Here is a 5,506-nt window from a genome sequence, read left to right as displayed (position 1 = left end):
TTGTTTCCAAGTTTCAATGAGTAAAAATTAGTTAAGTGTACCTGTTACCTGGAAGATTAATAAAAGCAGAAGCATTGTTTTCTGTCATTGACACAGCTAAGACCTTTTAACTGTTGCACAATTATAACAAAACCCATGACAATATGAACTACAATGATCCCAAGTGTAAATGAATAACCAAGCAGCTTTTTAAAGGTGGAGGAGAAGCATATTTATGGATTGATTGCGTGCTCTGATACAAGATAATGCTATCATACAATAGAAAATATTCCCTACCTGCTACCAAGATCAGTTTTACTGCTGAGGACACAGGCAGGCAACCTAGAGGCTCTCCAAGCATGACAGTGCATACTGCCACATCCAACAGTGCACACAAGGTAACTCCTCTCCTTGCTTTACGATTACTGAACAAAAATAAAAGGGAGGCAATGTTCCCCCAAATGGTATTTCAGAGGACAGAAAAGGTCCAAGAACAGGTCCAGCTTGGTCCCACTTACCTCTGCACAGCACTCACCCCCTCTACCTTTAAGAGCTCACTGTCTCAAAGGTCCAAATTCTTCAGTGTAACTGTAACTGCTTTGCAAAACAAAGCAGCCTTCATCTGGTTTATTTAGCTTAAGAATTTTCCTTATGTAAGGCAAAACTCAGGTAATCTACAGACATGAAAGCAATGCCTTTGCAGTTTGAACATTTTGCATTGATGGAAGGGGAGCATCTGAGGCAAACGGGACATAGTTAAACATCTCCTGCTCTTAGATATACCTGTTTCTTGCAACTCTCTTCAGGCTGCTCTAAGGAGTGTTAAAGTTTTTGACTTGCACAGGTTAGACCAAGGAGTGGACAGTATGAAATTGGATTGCTGCTATCATTTTACATAAGTGCAGCTTGGTTGCAGCACAGAAGGGTTAAGCTCTGACTGTCAAACCTGCACCACCCAGATTATTCCAGCAGGCTTTCCACTTAAGCAAATACTTTTTCACTTCCAAATGTTTTTCCTAGATTTGAGCAGCAACTAAAGAACAATACAGCTGAATTAAAATAGAAACGAAAATCCCATGCGTTCTGCTGCTGGTGGAGCTTTTGCATTCACTAGTCAAATTTCTATCCTGTTTGACTATGCTATTACTATTTTTTTTCATTCTTTTTCCAGAGGCTGCCTATAGTTACGCCTCATGAGAGTTATTGTTTCCACTGTTGCTTTTCTAATGCAATGCCCAGAATGGCATATTGCTTTGCTACATGTAATAAAACATTAACCAAAAAAGAAGCATAGAAAGGATCTGCCCACTAAAATAACAATAACATGCCTCTGACATGGGAACAGCATGGAAAACCTTCCATTCAGGACTTCCAAAGGTGTTCCTAGATCTGCAGAAACATCACTTACAGAAGATGAATAGCTGTATATATATACATATATATACACACACACACAGAGATATATATATATTTCTTACTGCAATCTGGAAGACAAGGAGGAAAAATGGCAACCATTATGAAAAACAAATAACACACCTTAAACACTCTTCTATTTGTGTTGTATTTGTTAATGAGGAAACTTCTCCTATCCTCAGACTTACAATCTTGTATTGGAAGGCAGCAGTCTTTTAACACTGAAGACGAGTAGTTTTCCACCACACAGAGCTGCAACTGAAGTGGGCTCTCCCTCTACCATTCAAGAACAAAGTAGCTGAGGTCCCTCAGTTCTGTAATGTTGTTACTATTATTTCCCTTTCTCTCATATCTTCTTTAACAGACAAGCAATGTGGGATTATTATGCACTCCTCTACAGCAGTACACCTGGTTTTGATGACTATGGAGAACAACGTCAGTGCTAAAAGAACAGAGCTTCTTTATTTAGACATTTATTTAACCTTGATCATCTTTTCTTTGTGGTAGCTGCAAAGTAATTTCTACTACCACAGAAATAAAAATGTTTGTAGCTCCAGAAGCAGCAGGAGAGCAAGGTGAAAGGGTGAAGCAGCACATATGCACTAAGCTGCAATGCTCCATGCTCAGAATCCTCCAGGACTGATGAGGTCCTCTCCAACCCACAGACCTTCTCTGTCCCATTCCTTGAGAAATTTGTTCATAAACAAGCCTGGTTTCTTAATCCTTCAATGTATGACTGTATGCTTCAGTGAAGGAAATTTTCACCATCTTATATTAGATATCAGACTTAAGTGCTTCAGCTGGTATTCAGAGCTGTCTACATAGATAATGAAAGGCATCAGTGAGTCACTCATGGGAGGAGTTGGTTTGACCTTTCTCCCTTCACCAGCCATTCAGGCAGTTCAAAACTTTCTGCCTAAATTCAGGCTGCCTGCTGCCTTTCAGTGAGACATTGTTGCTTTTATTATTGACATCAACATGACATTTATATGTTGGGACTCTTCAAGATAAAGCCAAATCAATTTCATCTTCCCAAGAGAAATGCACTTAGACAAAACAGAATCAAGATTCAAATTAGTCCTCAAACAATTAAAAAACAAAACCATTCCACCACTCCAAATTATGAAAAAAAGAAAAGGACCACCAAAAAAGAGAGAAAAGTATCACAGTATGTGGTAGCTTCATGGCCTACTATATGTTTTTCTTTAACAGTTTCTGCAACATTGGAAAGTACAACACAATCCCATCCCACAGGAGAGGATTTAATGTAAAAATGCTAAGACTCAGAACATGCACAGTATTTAGATCCACATACTCAAATTTAAGTGTTGGCTTAGTGTCAGAGTCCTAAATGCACCTGAATGTGTTTTTTCACCAGATTATGTTATGTAAACCCTCTTTGTAAAACTCTTAATACAATCAAGGACAGATTTCCAGACACAGGTTGGTGCCTGAATACTTAAAAACATGTTTAGAGAAAAGTGAAACAAAAGTGACTAGCTCAGAACAGCATAGGATAGGACAGTACAGGATAGAAATAGAAATAGAAATAGAAATAGAATTAACAAATAGAAATAGAAATTGAAATTGAAAAGAATGAAATAGAATGGAATAGAATAGAATAGAATAGAATAGAATAGAATAGAATAGAATAGAATTAGAATAGAATAGAATAGAATAGAATAGAATAGAATAGAATAGAATAGAAAAGAAAAGAATAGAAAAGAATAGAAAAGAAAATAGAACAGAATAGAATAGAATAGAATAGAATAGGAGCCCTACAAGAATCACCTAGTCCAACTGCCTGTCCACTTCAGGGCTCTCCAAAAGTTAACACATGCTATTAAGGGCATTGTCCAAATGCCTCTTAAACACTGACAGGTCCGAGGCATTGATCACCTCTCTAGGAAGCCCGTTCCAGGGTTAGACCACCCTTTTGGCAAAGAAATGCTCCTTCATGTCCAGTCTGAACCTCCCCTGGTCCAGCTTTGAACCATTAGCAAATCAGGCTTCCCAACTCAACACCCAGATTCTTCATTTGTTTCCATTCAAGAACAAGATTTTGGTGATGATAAGATATTCTACAAAAACATCTACTCGGTGTTCTGTCAAAAGAGAAAACTGAGGTTGAAGATTTACTAGGAAAGAGATAGAATAATGTGCCACATTATAAACCCATTATGTGCCAAAAACTTGACAAAAAAGCAGTTCTGGTCCTATAAATTTTGGGGAGAAAAAACAGAGAAAAGCAACAAGGTTGACTAGAAAAGCTCTTACAGATTCAGATGGGGAATGATTATGGAAACTAGATTCCATAGCCCAGAAAAGAGATGGTAGGTATGGGAAGGGATGTCAACAGGAAGACATGATGTATTATATTATATATATATATAATGTATGAATACTGTAAACGTAGGAGTAGAAGGGAGAACTTGAAAAGAGTATGACTGTTCCTTGCATTCTTCTGTACAAAACACATCTGTATCAAAGGAAAATGTGAGGTGGTAGACACAGATAAGCAATGGAGAGCCCCTAGATATAGGACCTCGTAGGTACCAGACACTTAAATGTGTTTAGAAAGCATTTGGGTAAGTTCAAGAAGAAAAATGGTGCAGGCAAGCTTTCACTTATATGAATGATGCTCCTGTTGGCTAAGGGAATCCTTGGCCACAAATTGCTAGAGTGTAGAAGACTGGCCTGGATAAGAATTATCATTCAGTTTCCCTGTTATATATTGCTTGGAACCAGCTAGCAGCCATTTGCAGAGACAAATTAGGAGAATAGGTGGACCTTCATATATGTCCTATTAAACTATTCATATGTTCAACATTGATTTTTCTTCTAGACTGGTACAAAAGAATAGCTGGTCATGAAGAGCAACAGGAAAGAACTATTCTGGTACACAGGTACCTTACCTCTAATTTTTTGTAACTGGTAGTATGGCTGCAGCCTGATTAGACACCTGTAAAATACACTGACATGCATTCCGAATCTTCCACAGCGATCCTCTGTTTCGCTGATTTGTGCCATCACACTCACAAGAACCATGTAAGTAAGTACTTATCAGATACATTTCTGTTGACACTGAGATCTCAGGCCTGCAGCCTCCTAAAGTCCAGCTGTTCCTCTAGGTACAACCATGAACAGAACAAAATGGAAGCTGTCTCCAGAAGGGAAAGTCCCGTACCATCTTTCACCCTGCAATGTTTCCAGCACATTACTTAACAACAAACAATCCAGAAAGTGAACTTTGTTCTGTATTATCACATTGGAGCTTTCCCACCTGCAGCCAAAGCAAGCGGTAGGATCACAAAGGCTGATTGCATATTGATTTTGCAAGAGACTGCACATAACTTCAGAGAGCACCAATGACAGCTTTTGCTATCAACACACCTCACTTTCCAGCAAAGTTGGAAATAAAACCTTATTCACCTTTCAGCTGAAGGTTTTCTGTGCTGCTGACCATTTCTGATTAACCAGCTCATCTACAGGTGCTTACAAGTTAGATACTAAGCCTCTGAGATAAACAGGTCACTTCAACATAACTTACTTTTTTCCTTTCACAAGTGAATTGCTAAGAAACTTATACCTACCCCTCTGAGAAAAAGAACAGTGGAGCCCATAAAGCCTTCTGGATATTTTGTTTTTTACTATAATACTTTTCATTACATAGTTGATAGAGGAAAGCAATTTTCCTCCTCATGCTTACTTGCATACAAATCAAAAACACTGAGTATTTCTGGCTGTAGTAAATAACATAGTCATTAAAAGAATCCTACTTAACTCAGCCATGCTGGTATCTTGTGTGTTCTTTTGTCCCAAAAAACTATCCCTTTTGGCATGAATTACAGGTATTTCACTGGATGAGACACAAATACATACATTCCTGTTTCGGGGCTGTATCCGTCTTTCTGCTCTACATCTGCACAGTGCTTATTTGAATCTGGATGGCAGTCCATGACAGAAGCAAATGGTTTTTTTTAATCATTGCAGTAAAAGATTAGCATAGATCAGCAGTCTAAGCATCAGAAATAAAAGCAAAAATCTCAGTGGTTTTGATTGCAAAGACATTTTCTTCCACAATGATACAGGTAATTTAGCTAATAGTTTTTAA

The 5,506-nt window shown here is 38.1% G+C and overlaps 1 long non-coding RNA gene across 1 annotated transcript; it reads left to right on the top strand.

The window, feature by feature from the left end:
- Positions 1-224: 224 nt before the first annotated feature.
- On the top strand, positions 225-5,150 carry LOC130142818 (uncharacterized). The gene is made up of 4 exons (XR_008819533.1): positions 225-377; positions 4,238-4,298; positions 4,394-4,444; positions 4,524-5,150. It is a non-coding gene; the product is annotated as an uncharacterized LOC130142818 (long non-coding RNA).
- The last annotated feature ends 356 nt before the right edge of the window (positions 5,151-5,506 follow it).

The sequence above is a fragment of the Falco biarmicus genome, chromosome Z (assembly GCF_023638135.1).
Source record: "Falco biarmicus isolate bFalBia1 chromosome Z, bFalBia1.pri, whole genome shotgun sequence".
Taxonomy (NCBI): Eukaryota; Metazoa; Chordata; class Aves; order Falconiformes; family Falconidae; genus Falco; species Falco biarmicus.
The sequence above is the reverse complement of the archived record's forward strand: the minus strand, read 5'-3'. Positions and strand labels throughout refer to the sequence as shown.